Here is a 24,020-nt window from a genome sequence, read left to right as displayed (position 1 = left end):
GGTGAACACATTAATTTTCCCTCCACTTCTCATTTCCTCTCCTCTGCTTCTTCCCACATCTCCATTTCCCTCCCCAGATGACAGCTTCACATGGCTTATACTAAGTTTACCTTCTCTCTACTTCCAAAAGCAGCCTCCCTTGCTCTGCCTTACAGGGAAGACCCAAAGAATTCATATCCAGTCTATAAGCCAGGCATGGTGGCACACACCTTTAATCCCAGCACACGGGAGACAGAGGTAGGAGGATTGCCGTGAGATTGAGGCCACCCTGGGACTACATAGTAAATTCCAGGTCAGCCTGAGCTAGAGTGAGACCCTGCCTCTAAAAGCCAAAGTAAAATAAAATAAAAACCAGTCTACTTAATACCTGTGTTTTCTGAAACCTGGTCCTGAACATAGATGGTCGTTTTTGGGTCCTATTTGAGATGATAAGTGGCGACTAAATACATATGACATAGCCATTCAAATAACCAAGTGACACAGAACTTCTAGACAAATATACTGTGTTCTCATCAGCCATAATATGAACACAGAATTAGTGAATCCTGAACCATTACTCCTAGGAGAATTATCAGGTTAGGTTCCAAAGAGCATTGACATTTTTGTCTCCTAAATGACATATGCATTGCTGATGTCTATTTCTATGTTTTATTTAATATGTACTGCTGGCTCATTAGCATTGACCTCATAGCCAAAAGCACATTAATTCATGCCTGAACAAAGTTCACTCAGCATATTTTTCTTTTCCATTATTTCCTTTCATGCTGGCATGACAGATACATAGATGATACTTCAGCACTGAGTTTGGGCACTACTTTAAAATATGAAAATGCCAACAGACAACAGACATGGGAAAATGCAAGAATAACAAACAAGTCACTAAATGAACCATAAAGAGAACTCTTACTTACAGTGGACTTTGGGTAATGCATACTTGTTGATACTGTGATGGTCTTTGAATGACTATAAAAGCACCATTACTACTGATCTTGAGACTGCAAATATACTTTAGTATGTGAATTTCCAAATAGAGGATCCAAAAATAATGAGGATTGACCATATTTAAATCATAACCATGTCATGGGCTTAGGTGCAGTCAGTGACAAAAATTTTATTGTTTTAAAGTTATGTAGCAACTTAATCCAAATGACATTCATGTTTTAGTGAAAGTTATGTTTAAAACCTTGAATTCTCTTGTCTCTACAGGATGCTTCTAAATTACAGTCCATTACAATGGGCATTATATCCCAGCTTCACCTGGAAGTTTTAATTTTTCCCTAATCACAGGTCTCCAAGGCCACAACTAAATTCAGACTGATACTGTGTTCAGGGGAAATCCCTCCTTCAAAAGCACAAGGGAGGATGTGAAGGTGATCTGGCTGCGACATCTGTCACGCGACTGATCCCCGGGGTTGATTTAGCTGATCTGCTGGCTAGGCCTTTCTCCCTCACCGCTCAACAAGCTCCCTCCTGCAGCTGCCCTCTTGGTCCAAGAGGATAACCTTCCCGAATAGAGGAGGACCAGTCTTCAGTCTAAGGCACACAAGTAGCTGTGCATCCCTGCTAGAACTTCCAAACAAGCTCAAAAGCACGAGGGGGAAGTTTGCCCAGTACCTCTAGAAGAAGAGGCTTCTAGCTTACCACCAAACATCCTGGTTTTCTGGAACTGAAACCCCTTTCCCGATCAATGCCTTCTTTTTATTCTGTTCCATAGTTTTATGCAAAATGGCATTAGCCCAGCCTTTGCATCTTGGCTGATTTAGCATGATCAAGGAAGCCACGGGGTAGGGCTGTGCCTCATGTAAACAGGATTAGAGATGTCTGTGTCAGGCCTCTGGAGAAATAGCTTGTGATTTCAAATTGTAACGTTTGCATGGCCAAAATCCTAGGCTTCCCTGTCATGGATTTCTCTTTCAGATTTCCATAGGAGTTTTAAAGAGCTGCTTCAGGGTCCTCTGTGATGGTGAATCCTGACATATTCCCAGAAAGTCGACATAATCTGTCCAGAAGAAACCGAGGCGGGTGGGACTGGCACCACCTGTCTCAGACACACCTGAGGTCTGCCTTAGATCATGAAGTGGAAATCATCTTTCAAAGCGCTTTTCAAGTTACCTTTGTGTTCTATTAAACATAGAATGATTCTTTTCTTTTTATTTTTCTTTCTTGGATAAATGAAATGTCACTGTCAATCCCTCCTGAATGAGGAGTCATGCCATTGGATACTTGAGTAGAGAAAACCCACATAAACATCTCCCCTGATGTTACTGAGAAATGCTGGGTTGAAAAGGCCTTTGTCTGCCACGGCTACTCCATTGCATCAATTTTACTTACACAGTTTAATGAAAAAGACAAAAAAACCAGACCAACAATCCATAAGAACAACCAAATAGCAATTACTGAGGAACAGAACTGCTTCACGGAGAGGTGAGGAAGGGCAAAACATCATGAAATAAGCTTGACATTTCTCCAGCACAGCACCAAGTTGAGTTTCATTTTCCTGTAATTGATTTCTTTTGCTTCAGGAGAAACCCATACCTTATTTGAATCTTGTTTCCCCAATGTTAAGTTGGAGATAATATACTTTCCTATAATCTTCCCCTTTAGGACACCAGGGGTAGATTCTTTTTATGTTTTGTTGAAGACAATTTTCCAGATGAAAATGCTGTTGTAGCATTCCACAGACCCACATATATAATGTTATGCACGTAGTGTGGTACTATAATTTCAGACTTTGGTATTATTCTCCACAAGGCCTTATACTTTGCCCTAATGACTTAGTGTGTTAAGGACCACATCTTCCCAACTGCAGATTAAAGCTGTTTACCAATGGTTTTGGTAGTTACAGGACCTTAAAATGTACTTATACGGACTTCGGACTCCTGGTTTCTTGTCTTCAAAAGGTGGATTGTCTTATTATTCCTGCTCCCTTGTTCCAGTCACCCTCCCTGACCAGCTGGAGCCCGTCCCTGGTGCAGCATATTTGGGATGACAGATGCCTGTGAGCCTGAGAACCTGTCCAGGGATAGAGAAACCTTTTAAGTGTCAGAGAGGAAAAGAAGTTAGAAAAATGCATCTGGTTTTTAAACTTTTCTTTGCTTTTTAGCAATTGTGTTTTCTTCCTGTGATAGAGCTGAGAACATATGTGCCACCTGGCAGAGGATTTCTGTAACTCTTGAAGTCAAGATTGGGTAAGTTGACTCACAAGTTCTTATACAGCATGTGTGAAATATTTCAAAAAAAAAAAAAACTGGAGGAGGTAAGAAACAGAGGGTTTCAGTCATGTTCTCAATTGGTATTATTAAATCAGTATATAAAAAAGAGAGGGCTAGAGAGATGGCTTAGTGGTTAAGGCACTTGCCTGTGAAGCCCAAAGACTCAGGTTTGATTCCCCAGGACCCACATAAGCAGATGAACAAGGTAGCACATGCATTTGCAGTTTGTTTGCAGTGGCTGGGGCTGTGGCATGCCCACTTTCTCTCTCTATCTGTAGCTCTCTCTCTAAAATAAATAAATAAATATTTTTTTCAAAAAGAGACAGAATCAATTAGTTCTTTGCTTCTATAAATACAGTGAAAAGAACCTAATAATTAGGGCCAACAAAGTATCAGTGGCTATGTAATCCCTGGGAGCTTTTGTCCTTGTCACAGACAAAACTTGAATCACCGAGATCAAATGGTTAAGATGACTGGAAGACTCCTTAAAGATGTCCCCTTCTTTTGGTTCTTTAGATAGATGTCTGTGACAAGGACAAAAGCTCCCAGGGATTACATAGCCACTGATACTTTGTTGGCCCTAATTATTGGGTTCTTTTCACTGTACTTATATGCTTTTTTTTTTTTTTCTCTTTTAAGCTTCCCACAGTTGAGCTTTGATTAACATTTTGATACTGTAAAGAAGGAAAAACTCAGACATTGTTTCTGCTGAAGTAATCATTTCAGGAAATGTGTCTTCACCTATCCCTGGCAGGCACATGACAGATGTTCATTCACAAGACAGTGGTTTCTAACATCATGCAGAAAATAGCAGATCAAGGACCTTGCTTAGGTACTAGGCAACACAGAGGGGTCAGTGACCAAGGCCGACTGCCTACAGCCAACCACAGGACCAGGCCACCCTCAGGCATACATGCCCAGTGGCTTGAGGTTTCTCTCAATGAAAGTATTTTATACAGTGCATACAAAATGTCAAAAAAAGGATCTCTGACAAATATTTCCCATACATGCTTTCTCCGTCACACATTCTAGACAAGTTCTGGTGGAATGCCTGTCTGGGGTGTAGCAATTCTGCAAAACAGAGAGCGGACTGTGTGTGGCCAGGCCAGTACAATGGGAAGGCGGGCAGGCGGGCCTGAGGGCCATCTAGTCCAGCCTGGGCAACTGCCAGCGCAGTTCTCATGCCCAGAAAACAAAAGAGCTCCAATGACGTGACTTTCTATCACAGGCCAGGAGCTGGCAGAAGTCAGAAGAACTAACTACAGGCTAAGAGGTACTCATTTTCTCTCTGTTCCAGAGTTCAAATCCCAAACTTTCCAGCATAATGACTGTACGACTTTGAGCCAAGCACTTCAGCTCCGTAAGGTCCATTGTCCTGTGTGTGAGAGGAGATAGCAACAAGCTCCCCATGTGCACGCTGTGAGGACGAAAGGACATCCCACACACTGCCCGCTGGGTGTCACACTAGCAGACATGAGATAGGGAGCAGTTGTGATTTCATAGGCTTGTGATTCTCTAAATCCTAAGATTAAAACATGACCAATGTTATAATTTGAAACACATTTTTTTTTCTTTATACCCTGGAGAACTAGTTCAAAGCCAGCTTTTCAAATGCATTATCTAGTTTGGGCTTAAGAAAAAAGCCCTGTGTATGTTCTGCTCTGCTTATCAAAGGCTTACTCAAGGGTAAGTAAATCACACAAGTTAATTTTCCACCTCCTATTATTCTTCTTGAACCACATTCCAAGTGGTAATGGGTCAATTTCTTTCCTTCCTCTTCCCTCCTACCACATTCCACACCCTAAAAAGATGCCAGTTAAGTTTTTATTCTTTGAAAGTGAACTTTCTCTGTATTTTTAAAAAATGTTATTGAAAGTCATTGCAAGTTCTCTGAGCACCCTCCAACCCCAGCCATCAGCAAAATAGTCATAGGAGAGAATTATTGGTGCTTTCACCAGAACCCTCCCACTGAGTTCAGTGACTTTGTAATGAACTGTGCATCCATAAACTGTGGATCTTTGATCTCTTGCTGCTTGTGCAACTGTAAGGAGAAAGGCATTCCAGCCTCAGCCACACACGGAGAGGGATGCGGGTTATTTATGATAGTTCCCTGACTCTGAGTTTGGCCTGGCTCTTTAAAGACTCAAATACACACATCATTTTGACTGCCCCAGCTGCTCTGGCCCCTTGTGGCAGTGTCTGGTGGGGGCAGAGTGGGAATGTCTAGTCTCTGGGGGTAAGAAATGTAGCTGGTTTGGCAGAGGTAGTCACAACAGTTATTTATAAAGATGGTAGAAAATGGAATCTTATGCCTACAAAGGGAAGTCAGAGTCGATCCCTGGGAGTCAAGAAGCCTCTCGAACTCCCTTGCTGAGGCCCATCAGCTTCTGGCAGAGCAAACAGAGCAGACTGTTCCACTCTCCACTGACAGACCCGGGCCCCTCATGCAGCCTCATCTGTGGAAGTCCACCAGCACCTCTGCTGCCCTGGACTGGAAGAAGCCTTTTTGGTTCCTCAAGGTCAGACATATGTTGCAAGCCTCATCATGTCATTACTGGGGAAGTGTCCCGTGTCAGAACCAGTATAAGCATGGTGGACTGGAACTCTTGGTTCTGAAGCTCTGCTTAGTGGCTTTGTGCCAGTGATTCTCCAACCTGATATCTGTCCTTTCTGCTTATATGCTCTGATCTACCTGAGTGTTGATGCCTGCAGATTACCACTGTGGTTTACACATGAAATGTACCTTGCAGGCTCATGCTTTAGACACTTGGTCTCTGGTTTGTGTTGCTGTTTGGGGAGGTATGAGAGACTCTAAGAGGTGGAACCTAACTGAAGGAAGTATGTTCCTGGGGACAGGTCTTTGGGAATGTCATGTCTCTGATCCATTCCTGTCTCTCTTTACTTCCTCTCTCCCGTCATATATTTCTGCCACCATGATGAGCTACCTAATTACAACTGAACCTGTACTAAAGCCACAGAAACCATGAGCCAAAATAAATCCTTCCTTCCTTAAACTGTTCTCTCAGGTATTTTGGTCACAGTCTTAAAAACAACCAACACAAACCCTAAACCAAAACCCAAGTTAAATAAAAGTGATACTGTGTCTATCTCCCTCGGGGTCTAGAATATTAAATGGATGAATTTATGATAAAATTTATTATGAATTTATGCAGCTAAACTTAGGGGGCCATTGACTCATTTCTGTGTTGTAGCTACTCAATGTCATTTGTGTAGACTGATTTGGGCACAGCAAATGGACTTCAATGAAGTTGGCAAATTAATTTAGCACCTTTTGTGGGATCCTGACTTTGATCAAAGTCAAGCCTACAAGTGATTTCTATTTTTGAATCATTCTATTTGCTCCAGAGGCAGAGACAGTCATCAGACATCTTCCCAGGCCCCTTAATTTTCTGTCAAAAGTTCATGGTTGCTGAGATTTTTCTTATCTTTGTCATTCTAATGGAGTTAAGCCAGAGTATGAAGACACCGCCAATGTCACTGTACACAAGACTCAACAAAGATTAGCTAAAGCAATACAAGAGCTACATCTCAGAAGCAACCCATGTGCAAGATCAGATGGCCCAACAGAGGCACTCTGCTCCATTGGGCTTAGCGAAGAGGATTTGGTAGAGGACAAGTTTACAGACAGGCTTTTTTCTCATAGTTCATTCATGGTCAAGCTGAGTCTTATTGTATGATGTCATAAAAAGATAGTTCTTACCTAAAGAGAAAACAAGATGGAGGAGGGATCCACAGATAAATAACACAGTCTTCTGAGGGCACTACCCAGACGCTCCAGATTGTGGCTTCTCCTTTGTCTCTGGCCTCCAGTATGATCAGTCATAGATTTAGGACTGCAGTATCTCCATCTGTGACATAAAAATAATGATTGATATATATATATTTTACTATGTAACTGGCAACTAAATAATTAGAAACTCATGCTGTTAAAAATGAAGGAAGACGAGATGGCTTAGTGGTTAAGACGCTTGCCTGCAAAGTCAAAGGACTCAGGTTCTATTCCCACGTAAGCCAGATGCACTAAGTGGTATATGCATCTGGAGTTGGTTTGCAGCTGCTAGAGGTCCTGGTGCACCCATTCTTTATCTCCCTCTTTCTCTATTTCCCTCAAATAAATAAAATAAAATTAAAAAAAATGCATGAAGAAATTAAATCAAAATAAAAAAATGCATGAAGAACAGACAGTGATGACATGATATGTAGGGCAGGTGTCAGGGTCACATAAAGATGTCTACATAGTTAGAGTGAGAGCTTTTAATCTCCAGTTTCCCAGTGTTTTTAACCAAAACATTAGTTGGATTCCATGAAGCAAGGTAAGCACATGAAACTAACTCAACCACAAACATACCCACAGGCTTCCACAGGAGGGAGGAAGAAAACGAGGAGAGGCCAAATGAGAATCAGAAAGGACAGAGACTTGCTCTGTGCTCCCTTTTACCAGGGGTCACTGGCTGCTGTTGTGATGTTGTTACTTGAAAGCTCAATACATAAAGATGACCGAGTCTATGACCCGGGGAGCATGGGAGGCGGCCTGGGAGTGTGGACAGGGGTCTATAAGTTGGACCTCTGGTGAACACAAGTGGCCCAAAGAAAAGAATTCAGTCTAAACACCATTTCCCAGCTTCAAAGGTTTTGAAATTGTGGGTGAAGTTGAGAGGTACCTCCTCTCAAGGAAGGATCCCAGGATCACTGACAAGTTTCCAAAAACTGAAGCAGACATTCTGCTCTTCCCCATGGACTTAGTGGACCACTGTACTATGGAGGTTGGTAATACAGTTGATGTCAGAGAGCCAGGTGCATACAGAATAGGCCAACTGTTTAAAAAATACTTGTTGCTAGAAATACTTCTTAGGATCCAGAGAAACACACTTCAAGTGGAAAGAAAAGTTATTAAAAGATAAAAAAGGGCTGGAGAGATGGCTTAGTGGTTAAGGCATTTGCCTGCAAAGCCAAAGGACCTCAGTTCAATTCTCCAGGACCCATGTAAGCCAGATGCACAAGGTGGAACATGTGTCTGGAGTTCATTTACAGTGTGGCTGGTAGCCCTGGCACACTTATTCTCTCTCTCTGTCTTTCTCTCTCTGTCTCTCTCTTTCTCTCTGTGTGTCTGCTTCTTTCCCTCTCTCAACTAAACAAACAAATAATTAATTTTAAAAGTATTTAAAAAAACTACTGAGTTTTGAGTTTGAAAGACACATAAGAGAGTGATAAGGTGAGAGTACAATCAACATAGAGTATATTCATGTGCTAAAATTCTCAACAAAAATGTTTAAAAATTAAAAAAAATAAAAACATCAAAAAGAGCAATGTTATCAGCCTTCTAAAATATTGACTAGTTCTTAGAATTTACCTTATTTGTGCTGAGTTCAATTGATTATAAATTTTATCATCTTAGGTTTTTTTTTTTCTTTCTTTCTTTCTTTCTTTCTTTCTTTTTTTTTTTTTGTGGTAGAGTCTTGCTCTAGCCCAGGCTGATCTGGAATTCACTATGTAGTCTCAGGCTGGCCTTGAACTCACAGTGATCCTCCCACCTCTGCCTCCCAAGTGCTGAGATTACAGGCGTGTACTACCATATCAGGCTTAAAATTATTTTTTAAAAATACATGTTTGAAGAGCTATGGAGATGATTCAGTACATGAAACACTTGCTGTGTGAGTGTGAGTACAGAGTTTGGATCCCCAGAACCTGTACAAAAGCGAGACACTGTAAGTCTAGAATGCCTGTTGCAGGAAGGGAGGCAGAGACAGGAGAACTTCCTGGAAGCTGGTGGTCCAGCTAGCCTGGCAAATGGAACGGTGAACAATGATGAGATACCCTGTCTCAAACACAACAGGGGCGAGGACTAGCCCCCAAAGTCACCCTCAGATCTTCATGTGCCATCCTACACTTACACGCATGAACATGCACACAAACACACGCATATTCACATACACATTAGAAATATGCTTTTGGAATCAAAGTGGTTCACTAAACACTACACATTGCACAGGAGAGAGGAATGGCTCGGATGTCAGAAGCTGAGTCCAGTGTCATTATAAATAAAATAAAAGACAAAGATGTTGGAGAGTCAAGAGCAGACTCCTCAGCCCTGCCAATCTTAACTCAAGGCTTTTTTATATTTACTTTTTTATTATTTTAGAGAGAGAAAGAGGGAGAGAGAATGGCACACCAGGCCCTCAGCCACTAAAATGAACTCCAGACATTTGTGCCACCTAGTACGCATAAGCGACCTTGTGCTTGTGTCACTTCTGTGTGCCTGACTTATGTGGGATCTGGCGAGTCAATTATGTGTCCTTAGGCTTCACAGGCAAGTGCCTTAACCACTAAGCCATCTATCCAGCCCTTTACTCAAGGTTCTAATGCTGATTCTATGACTCCATTTTGAGACTTCATGAATACTTACTCCAAGTCCTTCCTTACATTTTTAATGTCTACACTGACATTCCTGGCCAATGAATGCCATAGAAACCATGAAATGTTAGATATTAAAAACATCACTATTTCCAACCAGCTTGTGCTTTGATAATATACTATACTATGCATACTATTATGTTTAAATTCCAACAACTTTCTAGAAAGGTAGGCTTGATACCACATTGGGGAGAAAAAAAAAGCAAAACAGAGTGTGTGAGTCAGCTTCCCACTAACGTGAGAAAAATACGCAAGTTAATCAACTACTAAAGAGGAAGTGTCAGATGAGAACGCAGAGGCATCCACCCACACCCGGCTGAAGCAAGGAGAACTAGGCCACTCCAAACAGGTCCCCAGCGATCTGAGCCACAGGCTTTTCCTGGGCCCAGAGCAGACCCATGTGTACTCCACGATTCACCAAGAGTAGGGAGGCCTAGGCATCTCAGCACGGGTCCTGCACCACCATACATTCAACCCCGAGCACAGGTAGACTGCCTGCCCATGCCCACCTGGAACAAGAAGGACTTGGCTGCCTGGCAGGGGTTCCCAGCCCTGGAAACCACAGGCTCATCTCTGTACCCAACCCAAACCTGCATGTAGACAAACTGACCCTACCTGCCTGGAACAAGGAGGAGATTGTCTGGCACAGTCCTCATGGATCAGAGCCATATGACCGTCCCTGTGGCCAGACCAGACATGCGGGTAGACCGCCCACCTGTGTGCTTGCAGGAGGGATGGTTAGTCCACATGAGACTGCTCCCCACTCCTCTGTGTGACCGACCCTGAAGCACACGAAGACCATGCACTCTGACCACCTGGAGCAAGGTAGAAGAGGCCACATGGCACAGGTCCCACTGAGTGATCCCCTTGCATCCAGCCCCGTCATATGCAAAGTCCCAAGTAAACCTGCCAGGAGCAAGGTGGACCAGGCCATACCAAACAGGTTCCAGGGTGGCCACCATTGCTGCATTCTTAACTGACAGAGGGATTATCTCCAGAGGGGCAAACCCCAGGGAAAACCAACCAACATAAGACATCAACACATGACATTTCCGTCAAGAATACCTAGTGCCATAGTTGAAGCTTCCAATGACAACTACTTGGAGGATGCCCTAGAGGAAGAATTCCAAAATAGGGCTGGAGAGATGGCTTAGTGGTTAAGCGCTTGCTCTGAAGCCTAGAGACCCTGGTTTGAGGCTTGATTCCCCAGGACCCACTCTAGGCAGATGCACAAGGGGGCGCATGCATCTGGAGTTCGTTTGCAGTGGCTGGAAGCCCTGGCGTGCCCATTTTCTCTCTCTCTTTCTCTCTGCCTCTTTCTCTCTCTCTCTCTGTCACTCTCAATAAATAAATAAAAATGAACAAAAAAATTTAAAAAAGAATTCCAAAATAAAATCATAATAAACATATTTGACAAAGAGGACAGGAATAAATACATGGCTGAATGAAATGCAAAAGAATTAACTAAAAAAGCTCAATATACATTTGATTGTATTTTTAAAAAGTCACAAATAAATGCCTGAATGAACTCCAAGAGAACACAGTCAACTAGATGCAAAGAGAAAGTAAAACCAAGGAAAGAAAATAGAACTCAATACAGAGACAGAGGCTGAAGCAAAGAGCGTGCACAAGTGGCCTGTTCACCTCCAAAAGCTGCAAGTAAGGAGAGAGAAGAAGGAGCCATAGTGCAAATGCACACTTCAAGGGCACCCTCCATCCCAGTGATCTAGCTTCCCAGCACCTCTCAGTAGCATCATAGGTTTGGGAACAAGCTTCTAGCATGTGGGACTTCGGAAAACATTCTAGGTCCAAACTACAGCAAAAACTCTACACTTAAAAAGTTATTTTCTTTTGAAAATATTTATGTATTTGAGAGGGAGAGAAAGATGGAGGGAAAGACAGAAAGAGAAAGGCGGGGGGGGAGAGAGAGAGAATGGGTATTTCAGGGCTTCTAGCCACTGCAAACAAACTCCAAATGCATGCCACCTTGTGCATCTGGTTTATATGGGTACTGGGGATCGAACCTGGGTCCTTAAGCTTCCCAGGCAAGTGCTTTAACCACTAAGCAATCTCTCCAGTCCAATAGCTTCTTTTTTAAAAAAATATTTTATTTGCAAGCACAGAGATACAGAGAGAGAGAGAGAGAGAGAGAGAGAGAGAGAGAGAGGGAGAGGGAATGAGAGAGAATACAGCAGAGCCTCCAGTCACTGCAAATGAACTTCAGATACATGTGACACTTAGTGAATCTGACTTATGTGGGTCCTGGGGGCTCTGGAGGAAGCACCTTAACTACAGAGCCATCTTTCCAGGCCCTAAAAAGTTATATTCTTGATGAGTAGTGAACCTGGAATGTAAGCCCACCTTGATCTGGCTTCAAATTCTGGAACCTTCTATTTACATAAACCTCTGATCATATCAAGGAGTGATTAATTTGATTAATAAAATATCTTAAGCATACTAGTTTTTGCTTCAAATTATTATTTGAATAACAACGCATTGTTCAAGAGTTATTAATTGGTAGTTGAAAAATCTGTAACCATAATCAGATATCAATTACATGATATGCCAAGCATTACATCCCAGACATTATCTCATGTAATCCTTGCTCTAACCCTTCCAGCTTGGCATTCCTTGGTAGTAGTGCACGTTGAGGCTCCTTATGTTACGTACACACTGTAAGTGGCAAAGCAATTCTCCATAGCTCCTGTGTTCCTGTGTTGGCAATAGTTTGCAATTCTGTGTGAATGAGTTTATAATAGGCCTTAGCTGCTCCCATCACTCTTCCTTTCTCCTGTGTTATGTTATCAGCTCTCTACTCACACCACCACACATGGCTTGGGGGCTGCACTGAGCCTACAGCTCACAGCCTCTCCCTCCCCATTGGCTAGGCCCAACACAAATCTGTCTCCCAGTGGCTGATGCCCTTCTTTCCCCATCTTGCTTTTACCACTGCAAATGAGAGAAGAAGAATATGAAAATGTAACATGAGGAAACAGATGAATTGTGTGTAGACGCAGTGGCTAATATGCAACAGGGCAGGGGTGATGGTTTGATTCAGGTGTCCCCCATAAACTGAGGTGTTCTGGATACTAGGTTCCCCAGCTGATGGCAATTGGAAATTAAAGCCTCCTGGAGGCAGTGTATTGCTGGGGGCAGGCTTATAGGTGTTATAGCCAGTTTCCCCATGCCAGTACTTAGTACACTCTCCTGTTGCTATGGTCCAACTCATGCAGCCAGGGGGTGATGTCCACCTTCTGCTCATGCCGTCATTTTCCCTGCCATCATGGAGCTTCCCCATTGAGCCTATAAGCCAAAATAAACCTCTATTTTCCCCTACAAGTTGCTCTTGGTTGGGTGATGTCTACCAGCAATGTGAACCTGACTGTAACAGCAGGCAAATACATTCTTTAATTGTGTGCTGGTTACTGGGTCTTGCTTGAAAGTAATTAATAATGATAATCCACTGCTCAATTGTGTCTATCATATATACATTTTTTTTATTTATTTATTTGAGAGCGACAGACACAGAGAGAAAGACAGATAGAGGGAGAGAGAGAGAATGGGCGCGCCAGGGCTTCCAGCCTCTGCAAACAAACTCCAGACGCGTGCGCCCCCTTGTGCATCTGGCTAACGTGGGACCTGGGGAACTGAGCCTCGAACCAAGATCCTTAGACTTCACAGGCAAGCGCTTAACCACTAAGCCATCTCTCCAGCCCCATATATACATTTTTTTGAGTCAGCCTGGATAATTCAGACTAGTTGAGACATGTAGTTGAAAAGTATAATATATTTCCAAGTAGTTATTACTTTCACACAAATAGAGTAACATCAGCTACATTATTAAAGATGGCCAATTGAAGGGCTTGAGATATGGCTCAGTGGCTAAGGTGCTTGCCTGCAAAGCCTTTGATTCCCCAGTACCCATGTAAAGCCAGATGTACAAAGTTGTACGTGTCTGGAGTTTATTTGCAGTACCTAGAGGCCTTGGCATGCCCATTTTCTCTCTCTACTTGCAAATAAATAAAAATAGTTTTAAAAAATATGGCTAGGTGGAAGTTCCTACATAATTTTGTCATAATGAATGAATAAGAACATTTGCAATCATTCTACGGTTGTTAAAAAGAAACAAGGGGGCTGGAGAGATGGTCTAGCGGTTAAGCACTTTCCTGTGAAGCCTAAGGACCCCAGTTCGAGGCTCGATTCCCCAGGACCCACGTTAGCCAGATGCACAAGGGGGCACATGCGTCTGGAGTTCGTTTGCAGTGTCTGGAGGCCCTGGTGCGCCCATTCTCTCTCTCTCTCTTTCTCTTTCTCTTTCTCTTTCTCTTTCTCTTTCTCTTTCTCTTTCTCTTTCTCTTTCTCTGTCACTTTCAAACAAATAAATAAAAATAAACCAAAATTAAAGAAAAAAAAAGAAACAAGGGGCACTTCTTGTTAAAATGGTGGCATACTCGCCACACCAAAGCACCCTAGGGGAAGAAATAAGCAGAAAAACACCTCAATATAATCTTCAACCAAAAAGGGAAGGTGTATAAGGAATTATCAACCACAGCAGAGAAGCAGAAGAGACCCGGCGCTTCTAACAACCACAGAAGCAGCCAGAATTGACTCCCACACATGCTGGTCCTGGTCCTGGTCCCTGGGAAGAGCTGTGTGCCTGAGGCAAAGGAGCAGAGCCCAGGTAGGAGTGGGGGTCTCTCCACTCACACCAGCCTGCTGGCAAAGTAAAAAATCTGAAGGAGAAAACAGCCGCCAGGAAGCAGCTGAGCCGCTCCTGAGGAAGAGGACTATCGGGGACCAGCAGCTCCTGTACAACTTCAGGAAACCTCCACAGCCTTCACTCCAACCGACAGTGCTGACAACCACTAGAAGCCCCAGGGGCAGGGAGATCAGCCACACAGCACCCAGCACAGCCTATCAGAACAGCGGACCCACTGACCCACCAAGCCTAGCCCAGCCCACAGCACAGTAAAGAGAGACCCAGGACTCTGCCTAGGAGAGACCGAAGCCATCACAAAAGGTAATGGCCTATTTACATAGGGTCAACGCCTGCCCCAAAGCCTGGTATATAGGCCTGCATTGGAAGTGCTAATCACACCTGCCATGCCAGGGTAGGTCATGTGTTAGATTTAACTGATGGTTGGCTTTGCCATTCTTAAATAAGCTGTATTAGGGGGATGTCTTTTGTTGCATCTTGATTTATAGTGCCATTGTCTTCTTCTTCTGTCATTCTTGGGGGCAGGGTCTCACTTAACCCCAGGCTGACCTGGAAACCCTTTATGAACCAGAAATCTCAGCCTCCCTGTTGACAGGATTAATGGTGTGGGGCAACACACACCCCAAGGGACTTTGACTTTGTAGGATTATCTGTTTGTTTTAATACCCACTCTGGCATAAATACTCCATGTTGGTTTGGACTGAGCGTATATACAGCTCAGTTGAATTTTAGATATTGCCTGTATTTTGCTCCACACAGCCTACTATAATACTTGCATAGCAGGCAAACCAAACACTTGGGGTCACTTCTTTTGTTACCCTGGAAGTAATAAAAGGGCCACACCTGGAAGAGAATGAGTAAAAGAAGGATTTGGGGGGGGGGGCGTGAATCAAAATTTAAGGCATTATGAATAAGCCATATGGAAAACTACTTTTTTGGATAATGGTGTACTCAGAAGTCATAGATTATTACTGGAAAAATTTCAGTGCTAGGAATAGGATACCTTCCAGTGAGTTGTTGGCCAGGGAGGTCCCTGATGCCCCCAAATATTTACAGTCCATTGCCAAGGCTCTTGGTTTCCCACCAGAAATATATGGTTAGGACCCTATTGCTGAAGACTCCACATGCTTAGGCTACAAGTCACTGAGAAATCAAGCTGGAGCTGAGCTGAAAGCCTCCTCCCTGTGGGTCACTTAGCAGAAAGCTGGAGAAATCTCTGTATGCAACCCTATGAGAAAGAAGTCATCAATGATGGTAACAGTGGACACTGCAAGCCTTAAGTTTGGCTATCCAGGGCAAATGACACAACAGGTGAAATAGTGGTGTGTTTGTTATGAGAGAAACCAACTGCTCTCTAATTGGACTGGAGACCCACTCCATGGGAGGAAACAAATAGATGCCTGGTACTGAAAACCTAACCAAAAGCCTATTGCAGGGGAGGTCATGAGCCCTAGGAGTGTAACACCTGTTTTTGTCTGGCTAAATACACATATCATGCTCACCAAACTGCCCTGTAAGCATTTTTCTTAATGTTCATACCCATTTATAAATGTTACTCTCACTTTTGGTTAGAGATGCTTCTCTTTTTAGATGGAGGTGACCACTGGGATGACCCAAAAGGCACCATAGTGCTGAGAAGAAGTGACAGAGGAGTATTCAGCACTATAACATTGCTATCACACCTTCCATGGCTCAGAGTCCACTGAGGAAGAGATGGAAGAAAGAATGTAAGAGCCAAAGAAAGGTAGGGCTCTTATAATGCAATCTTCTAGACATAAATTGGCCTTGACGTCCATGGCCTCACAATGCCTAGTACGTACTACCTTCACAAGAACCTCATAATAGGAGGAAAAGATGATGACATCAAAATAAAAGAGAGGCTAATTGGGAGAGGGAGGGGATATGATAGAGAGTGGATTTGTCAAGATGAAAGTGGGGAGGGGGAGGGAATCATCATGGTTTATTGTCTACATTATAGAAGTTGTCAAAAAAAATAGAAAATATAATAGAAAAATTAAACCAAGTTGCTAGGAAGCTGACTGAGCAGTTAAGAGCACTTTCCACTTAGCCATTAAGTCCTCTCAGGCTAGAGATTGCTAAGGTCTACCTCCAAGAACCCACATAAAATGTTGGGTGTGGTTATGTACATTTGTAACCCCAGAATGTGTATCTGGGGTGTGGTGGGGACTCGGCAAAGACCACCAGAAAATTGCTGGACCTTCTTGAAGGAAGCTTTAGTGTGAGGGAGAGATCCTATTTCAAGGAAATGTGCAAAGAGTGTTAAGAAAAGGACACAGAAATTCTCCTCTGGCCTCCCACATATGTGCGTACACATCGCATGCCTCACACATCTCACCATTCGCCCCCAGCAGTGCATCACCTCCAGGAGGAGTTAATTCCCAAATTGCCATCAGCTGGGAACCTGGCATTCAGAATACCTAGGTTTAAGGGGGACACCTGAATCAAAACACCACAACTTGTGAATTTCTGCAGTAGGAGAATTACATACATATTCTATGATTCAGTTACTCATCAGAGGGTTATCTCACAATAGCATAATATTTATGAGAAAAATAATTGTGAAATTCACCCCTTTAAAAATTCTATTAGTGTGTATTGGTTGTACAATGTAATGAGCTTTATTGTGACATTTCCATTCAAATATTTTATGTACTTTGCCCATATTCATCCCCCCAATACCCTCTCCTGTCCCATTCCTCCTGCTAGTCCCTTTTTCTTTCTTTTTTTTTTTGCTAGTCCCTTTTTCTTCTCAAGTAGTTCCTTTCCGCTTTCATGTTATATATGCATATATAAACACATATGCATATGTGAATGTAATCTAGCTTCTACAAATGAGAGAAAACTTAGGTTTGTTTTGTTCTGATTTGAGTAATTTAACTTGATGTTATGACCTACAGTTTCATCCATTTTCCTGAAAATTCCATAATTTCATTCTTTTCTATGGCTGAATAAAACTCTTTATCTATGCATCTGTTGATGAATACTTAAATTTGTCTCTTTCATAACAAACACCTCTGATCTACTGGATACTGGTCATATTTTCTTCTTTAAGAAATCCAATCTGGCTCCATAAATTAGATAGAAATGTAAGAATGTAAGATGAGATTTCTTTTAATTATAAAATAGTAGATGGCATTTGGAATGAAAGAAATAGTATTTAAGGGGCTGGAGAGATGGCTCAGTGGCTAAGACATTTGCCTACAAAGTCTAAGGACCCAGGTTCAATTCCCCAGTACCCATGTAAATCTAGTTGCACAAAGAAGTGCATGCATCTGGTATTTGTTTGCAGTGGCTAGAGGCCCTGGTGTAGCCATTCTCTCTCTCTCTCTCACACACACACTTCTCTCTAAATAAATATTTTACAAAGAAATACTATTTAAGAGCTGGCTGTAACCTACCACTCTGGAGGTGAAGGTAGAAGGAAGTTCAAAGTTTAAAGTTCAAAGTCATCCTAACCTATATAATGCATTTGAAGTCAGCCTGGGCTCATGAAATCCTGTCTCAAATAGTCTCAAATAACAAAATAAGCAATAGAAACACCAACAAAACAAAGAAAATTATTTAGAGTATAAAACTGAGAGGATTCTTCAAATGTCGTTACTATTAAATAAGATCCTTGAGCCTCTTGCTAGCTGGCTATGGATCAGACAGCAGTCGGCAAACAGCCTTCCTTCATCCCGTCCTTCAGAATCCTCTGACTCAGATCAACACTTTCCATATCCACAGCACATAAGAGCAAGTCAGTTTACCTCTCAAAGACTCAGTTTCCTTGCTGTACGATGGAAGTGGTAATGATGACAATAAAAACACACATATGTCATTAAATTGTCTTGCTTACCAAATAAATGTTTGTGACTCACATGTAAACTGCTTGGCATGCGCCAATGGATCTGTAATTGGCAGAATCTTTTCACGTATCTCTCATAGCATATCCTATGTCACTAAAATTATGTCCTTACTTTCTGTCTTTTCCATTAGAATATGAATTCTTCTAGGGAGGGCCTGTGTCATATTCACATTTGTTCTTCATCTCAGAAACAGTAGCTGTTACATAGGTGGACTCACGCAATGAATAAACAGTCACAGACTGGCTCCTCTCTGACACACACCTATGTCAAGCATGTCAGGCATATGAATGAACGGAAGTGCATGAAAATAATAAGCAAAACAGTATCATAAGTCACTCCCTTTGTGGAATGAAGATGACTTGTAATGATTGCATTATTTAATCTGACCTACATCACTTAAATTATGAATAAGGTAAGGTTTCAATTCAAAAGCAGTAACACAGCCGGCGTGGTGGCGCATGCCTTTAATCCTAGCACTAGGGAGGTAGAGGTGGGAGGATCACCATGAGTTTGAGACCACCCTGAGTCTACATAGTGAATTCCAGGTCAGCCTGGGTCAGAGTGAGACCCTACCTCAAAAAACCAAAAACAAACAAACATAAGCAAGACAATAACACTACAATTGCCTTTTGTCTGAGGCTGATTGAGCCTCCAGGATACCATGGCATAGAATTGACATCAATTTATAGCATGCACATTGTTTTCCTTGATGTCTGATATTAACTACCTAACAATATATATTTACTGAGTTGGATTTACAATACATATAATGCTGAGCATTAATAAATCATCCTTACAATACTGCCATGAGGTCTATAGTAATCTTAATAAATCAACAGAAGGCACATAGAATTTTCATTAGCTAAGCATTCTAATGTATTTCCTTCTCTGTAATGAATATAGGACAGCAAGGGGAATCCACATTCAAAATTACTCTCTGGAGCTAGAGAGATAGCTCTGCTGTTAAATAAAGGTGCTTGCTTATAAAACCTGATGACCTAGGTTTGATTCCCTAGCACCTACATAAAGTCAGATGCACAAAGTGGTACATGCATCTGGAGTTCATTTGCAGTGGCAGGAGACCCAGATGTTCCCATTCTCCCTCTCTCTGCTTGTAAATAAAAAAAATATTATTTATTTATTTACTTATTTATTTATGTGTCTGTGTGTGAGAAAGAGAGAGAGAGAGAGAGAGAACGGGCACAACAGAGCCTCCTACCACTGCCTAAGCAATCCAGACACTTGTACCACTTTGTGCATTGGGCTTTATATGGGTAGTAGGGAATCAAACTTGGACTGGTAGGCTTTGCAAGCAAACAACTTTAACTGTAGAGCCATCTCCCAGCCCCAAAGAGAAAAAAAAAAAGTATTTCCAGTGCAAAATAAAGGCTCTCTGCTTAGAACTTCGGGTTAGTCACCAGATCAGTGAGAAGTCTAATATGTATGCAATTCTATTAATCAATTCTTCACCCTTGCCTTTTTTAAAAAAAATTAAATTCAGAACATAGCATTGTGAAGCGAACCAGCCTTGTAACTATCTAACATAGCTGAAAGATTGAGGAGTGTGAGAAAACACCAGATTTATCCAGAGACAGCATCCTCTAATTGTTGGTCCCTGGGTGGGCGTCACTTCAGGCAGAGCTAGCACTGCTGTTGACCCATTAGCCTCCTGAACACTTCCATTGATACTGGGACCAGGCAGGAAGTAGGGGAGAAACAGGGTCCTGGAAATAGCCTGAGGGAAAAAAATACATGGCCACAGATATTGAAAGTTTTGAAGATAAGGTAATGCAACAGAGCTCCTTCCTATATTGACATTTGATTTTATTGAATTAAAATTTTAGAAAAAAATTCAGAGGCAGAGCTGCCCTTAACGTGAGGAAGAGGATCACAAGGAAATGAAGACACCAGGACAGAACATGTGTTTGAAGACGTTGCTAGGGGGAAGTCCTTTATCTTTCTGTTCTTTTTTCCTTTCTTTTAAAAGGCAAATGAATTTACTTATGCTTGAAAGCAAAAGATAAAGGGAAAAATGAAGAATAAAACTAAAATAGTTGAAAGAAATTTCCTGGGCAGGGGAGGGTGGCAGGGGTGGGTTCCAGAACACAGGGAGGGAGGCTGGTTTCCAGAAAATGGCCTGTCCTCATTCCTCCTGGACTCAAGAGCCATGGACACCAATGCTCCCAGGGAGAAACCCGGCTTTAATCTTCAGTCACTACTTCCTGTACCTCCCACGTCATCAAGATGGCACAGTGGGGAGTGAAAGGGAAGGTGGGAAGGGAAACTGAGTCCCAGAAATAGGGCCTGTGAAAGAAAAGACATGCTGCTGATGGCCAAGGCCTGTAACCCCTTCCTTGAATTCAGTAGTAGGGTACCACAGAAATGCCTCCAGATGTCAAAGGCCAGAACCTGTTCCAGCTGTGTGTCTGGGATTAGATGTGAAGTGTGTGGCTGAATTCCAAGAAGTCTAATGAACTGTCACGGCAGAGAGGGTTTTACATACAAAGACTAGGTTTGGGCTTTTCAACTTCAGCCTCACCTTCTAACAACCTACCACAAACGATTTTGCAGTAAAAATGAGTTCTCAGTACAAATTAATTATGTGGGAGAGCAACTCACATTTCATTGCAGTTTGCACAATATATTTTTTTCATCAAATACAAGCTGGCCATAGAAATTAGGAAAAATGGTTAGCAAAACACTTTATTGAATGTGGACCAAACAATTTATGTATTGGTTTGTTTGACTTATTGACAACTCCTATAATTATTAAAAAAACAACATGATAATCCCCCTGCCACTTTCCTCTCTGCAACTCCACTCTCCATCACATCCCCCCGCCATCAGTCTCCATTTTATTTTGATGCCATCATCTTCTCCACCTGTTATGATGGTCTTGTGTAGGTAGTGTCAGGCACTGTGGGGTCATGGATATCCAGGCCATTTTGTGTCTGGAGGAGCACGTTGTAAGGAGTCCTGCCCTTCCTTTGGCTCTTACATTCTTTCTGCCACCTCTTCTGCTATGGATCCTGAGCCTTGGAAGGTGTGGTAGAGATGATTCAGTGCTGAGCACTCCTCTGTCACTTCTTATCACTATGGTGCCTTCTGAGCTATCTCAAGGTCACCACTATCTGAAAAGAGAAGCTTCTCTAGTCAAAAGTGAGAGTAGCATTAATATATTGGTTATGAACAATGAACATTAGGAGAAGTGCTTCCTGGGCAGTTTGGTGAGCATAATATATGCATTTAGCCAGACACCAGCAGGTGTTACACCCCTAGGGCTCATGATCTCCCCCATCATAGGTTTTCAGTATCAGGTATGTATTCTCTCCCATGCAGTCCAATTAGCGAGTGGTTGGTTTTCCCTATAACAGACATGCCACTATTGAACCCATTGGCTCATTTGACCTTGCTGGCCAAACTTAAGGCTTGCAGTGTCCACTGCTGTTTATCTCCACTGGTAACTTCTCTGTCTCCCATGAAACTGCATATAGCATATCTTTTCTGTCAGCTGGCCTACATGGAGGAGGTTTTCAGCTGAGCTCCAACAGGGTTTCTCAGTGACCTTGCAGCACAAGCATGTGGAGTCTTTAGCAATCGGGTCTTACCAACTATTCCTGGTGGAAGACCGAGCCTCAATAATGGCCTGTAATGTTTTGGGGGTATCAAGGACCTCCTTGGTCAACAACTCACTGGAACGTATCAAATCCCTGACACTGAAAGTTTTCTAGTAACAATCAATGGCTTCTGGGTATGCCAATGGCCAAAAAAATAGGTTTCCATACAATTTATTCATACCTGCTTAGATTAGGATTAGCCCTCCCCCAACCTTACCTTTACTCAATCTCTTCCCCTGACTTCACTTAGGCCATCCCACCCCAAGTAATCTGTTCATCTACTTTACATGTATGTGATACCATCCTCTTAAGTCCTCCCCTCTCCTCCCTCTGTTATAGCCCCTTTCTAGCTTACTGGCCTCTGCTACCAAGTTTCATTCCAACTCACATACAAGTCCAAACATTTGTAGTGAGGATCCATATATGAGAGAGAACAGGTGGTGCTTGGCTTTCTGGGCCTGGGTTACCTCACTAACTGAGCTCTGCTGCTTCTCAATACGCAGGCCATTCTTCTCCTCAGTTCTCCTCAAGGGGACTTCCCACAAGTGACCAGGGTTTGAAGGCATTTGCATCAACTTGTTACCTTCACATTTTAAAATTTCTTGGATGCTTAAGAGTAAACAAGAATCAAATCTGTTTGACAGAAAATACCTTTTCTCATGTGAGCTACTTGGGCTTAGTTGGAAAAGCTAACAGGAAGTTTAAGGTGCGTCTTCCTTCCTTTGCACTCCGGGCATCAGGCTTGGGGGAAAGCTGACTGCTAGACACAACAAAGGCAAAGTTAAAACTCGCTTTTACAAAAGCTCATTATTGAATTACTCAAAGTTTTCTTTCTTTCTTTCTTTCTTTCTTTCTCTCTTTCTTTCTTTCTTTCTTTCTTTCTTTTTACATCATACATTGAGATTTCAAATGAGTTAGTACTAATTCCCATGTTTTGTAGTTATTTTATGCCACATCTTCACGGAAATGCAGTACTTTTTGCTTGTTTGTTTTTTTGAGGTAGGGTCTCACTCTAGCTCAAGCTGACCTGGAATTCACTATGTAGTCCCAGGGTGGCCTTGAACTCACAGTGATCCTCCTACCTCTGCCTCCCAAGTGCTGGGATTGAAGGCGTGCGCCACCACACCCGGCCAGAAATGCAGTTTTTGAGGACTTCTGTTTCAAATCAACCAGTTAAAATGGCTCCTTGTCACTCTTCCAACCATGTTTATTGTGTGGCTTCTCTGCGTCAAGCAGGTTGCTGGTTCTTGCGTTCATGCTTACTGTCTTGTGTGGAGAAACTCTCTACAAAGAAATTTTTGAGTGGTAATCATTCTCATTTAGACAATAGGTTTGAGGGAGAGACATGTGGTAATCTTACAGAATATAACACTGCAAATGCCTTCCTCCCCACATGGAGAGATTGTCTCCTTCCTGTACCGTCAATCCATTTGTTCCTATCTTTAGCAAACATCTTTTCTTCCCCACCAGTACAAGGGACTGCAGCTGTCGCTGCTTCTGGAAGAAGATGAAGACAAGTCACTTCCTCAGTGTCTGTAAAATGACCGTGTATCTGCTTTGTTGAGAGGCCAGCAAGGCTGATGGATGATCTGCAAGTTTCTGCACATCCTGGGGTACAGGTCAGAAGAGGAGGCTGAGCCCACCTCTACGAAGCAGGGCCGGAGCCCTCTGTTGGGTCTTAGCACCAGCACTGCATTACCAATCTGTACTTGCAAAGCGCATTTCCATCCTTTGTGACATTAATCACAGTATCCTAGTGACAGTGACCATTTTATGTTTCCATTGTACTCAAGAGAAATTGAAAACAAGAGGTTAAATGACTTTCCCAAAGTCAACCACAGACTTGGGACCAGGATGCCTACACTATGCTGAGCACGCAACTTTACGCTAACCACACCAAAAAAGAAGGGCTCTGTTCTGCTGTTTAACTAGAAGCTGCACCTGGACCCTCACATATCGGCATTATTGGATTGCCATGTCAATCTAAAATCTCAGTCTTCATTCCAACATTTCTTTGAGGCAGTCCCTGGATCACCATTTTGACTTGGATCTATTCCCATGCGTCATATATTTGCAAAAGTGCCATGAGAAAACATTACTTAGGAAACCATGAAAACTCCAGTGAAAAGGAAAAATGCTCTCTTAATAATAAGGCAGCCATTTGCTCTAGTTG

The 24,020-nt window shown here is 42.5% G+C and overlaps 1 protein-coding gene across 1 annotated transcript in view; it reads right to left on the bottom strand.

Annotated features, from left to right (window-relative positions):
* The window catches only part of Kiaa1217 (KIAA1217 ortholog), an 815,686-nt gene that overhangs the window by 504,580 nt on the left and 287,086 nt on the right, over positions 1–24,020 (bottom strand). Inside the window, exon 3 of the mRNA XM_045151349.1 lies at positions 6,934–7,081. The gene's annotated coding sequence lies outside the window, so the exon portion shown is untranslated. The remainder of the gene's footprint in view (positions 1–6,933; positions 7,082–24,020) is intronic.

Source organism: Jaculus jaculus, chromosome 5, assembly GCF_020740685.1.
Source record: "Jaculus jaculus isolate mJacJac1 chromosome 5, mJacJac1.mat.Y.cur, whole genome shotgun sequence".
Taxonomy (NCBI): Eukaryota; Metazoa; Chordata; class Mammalia; order Rodentia; family Dipodidae; genus Jaculus; species Jaculus jaculus.
This window is presented reverse-complemented; position numbering and strand designations above follow the sequence as displayed.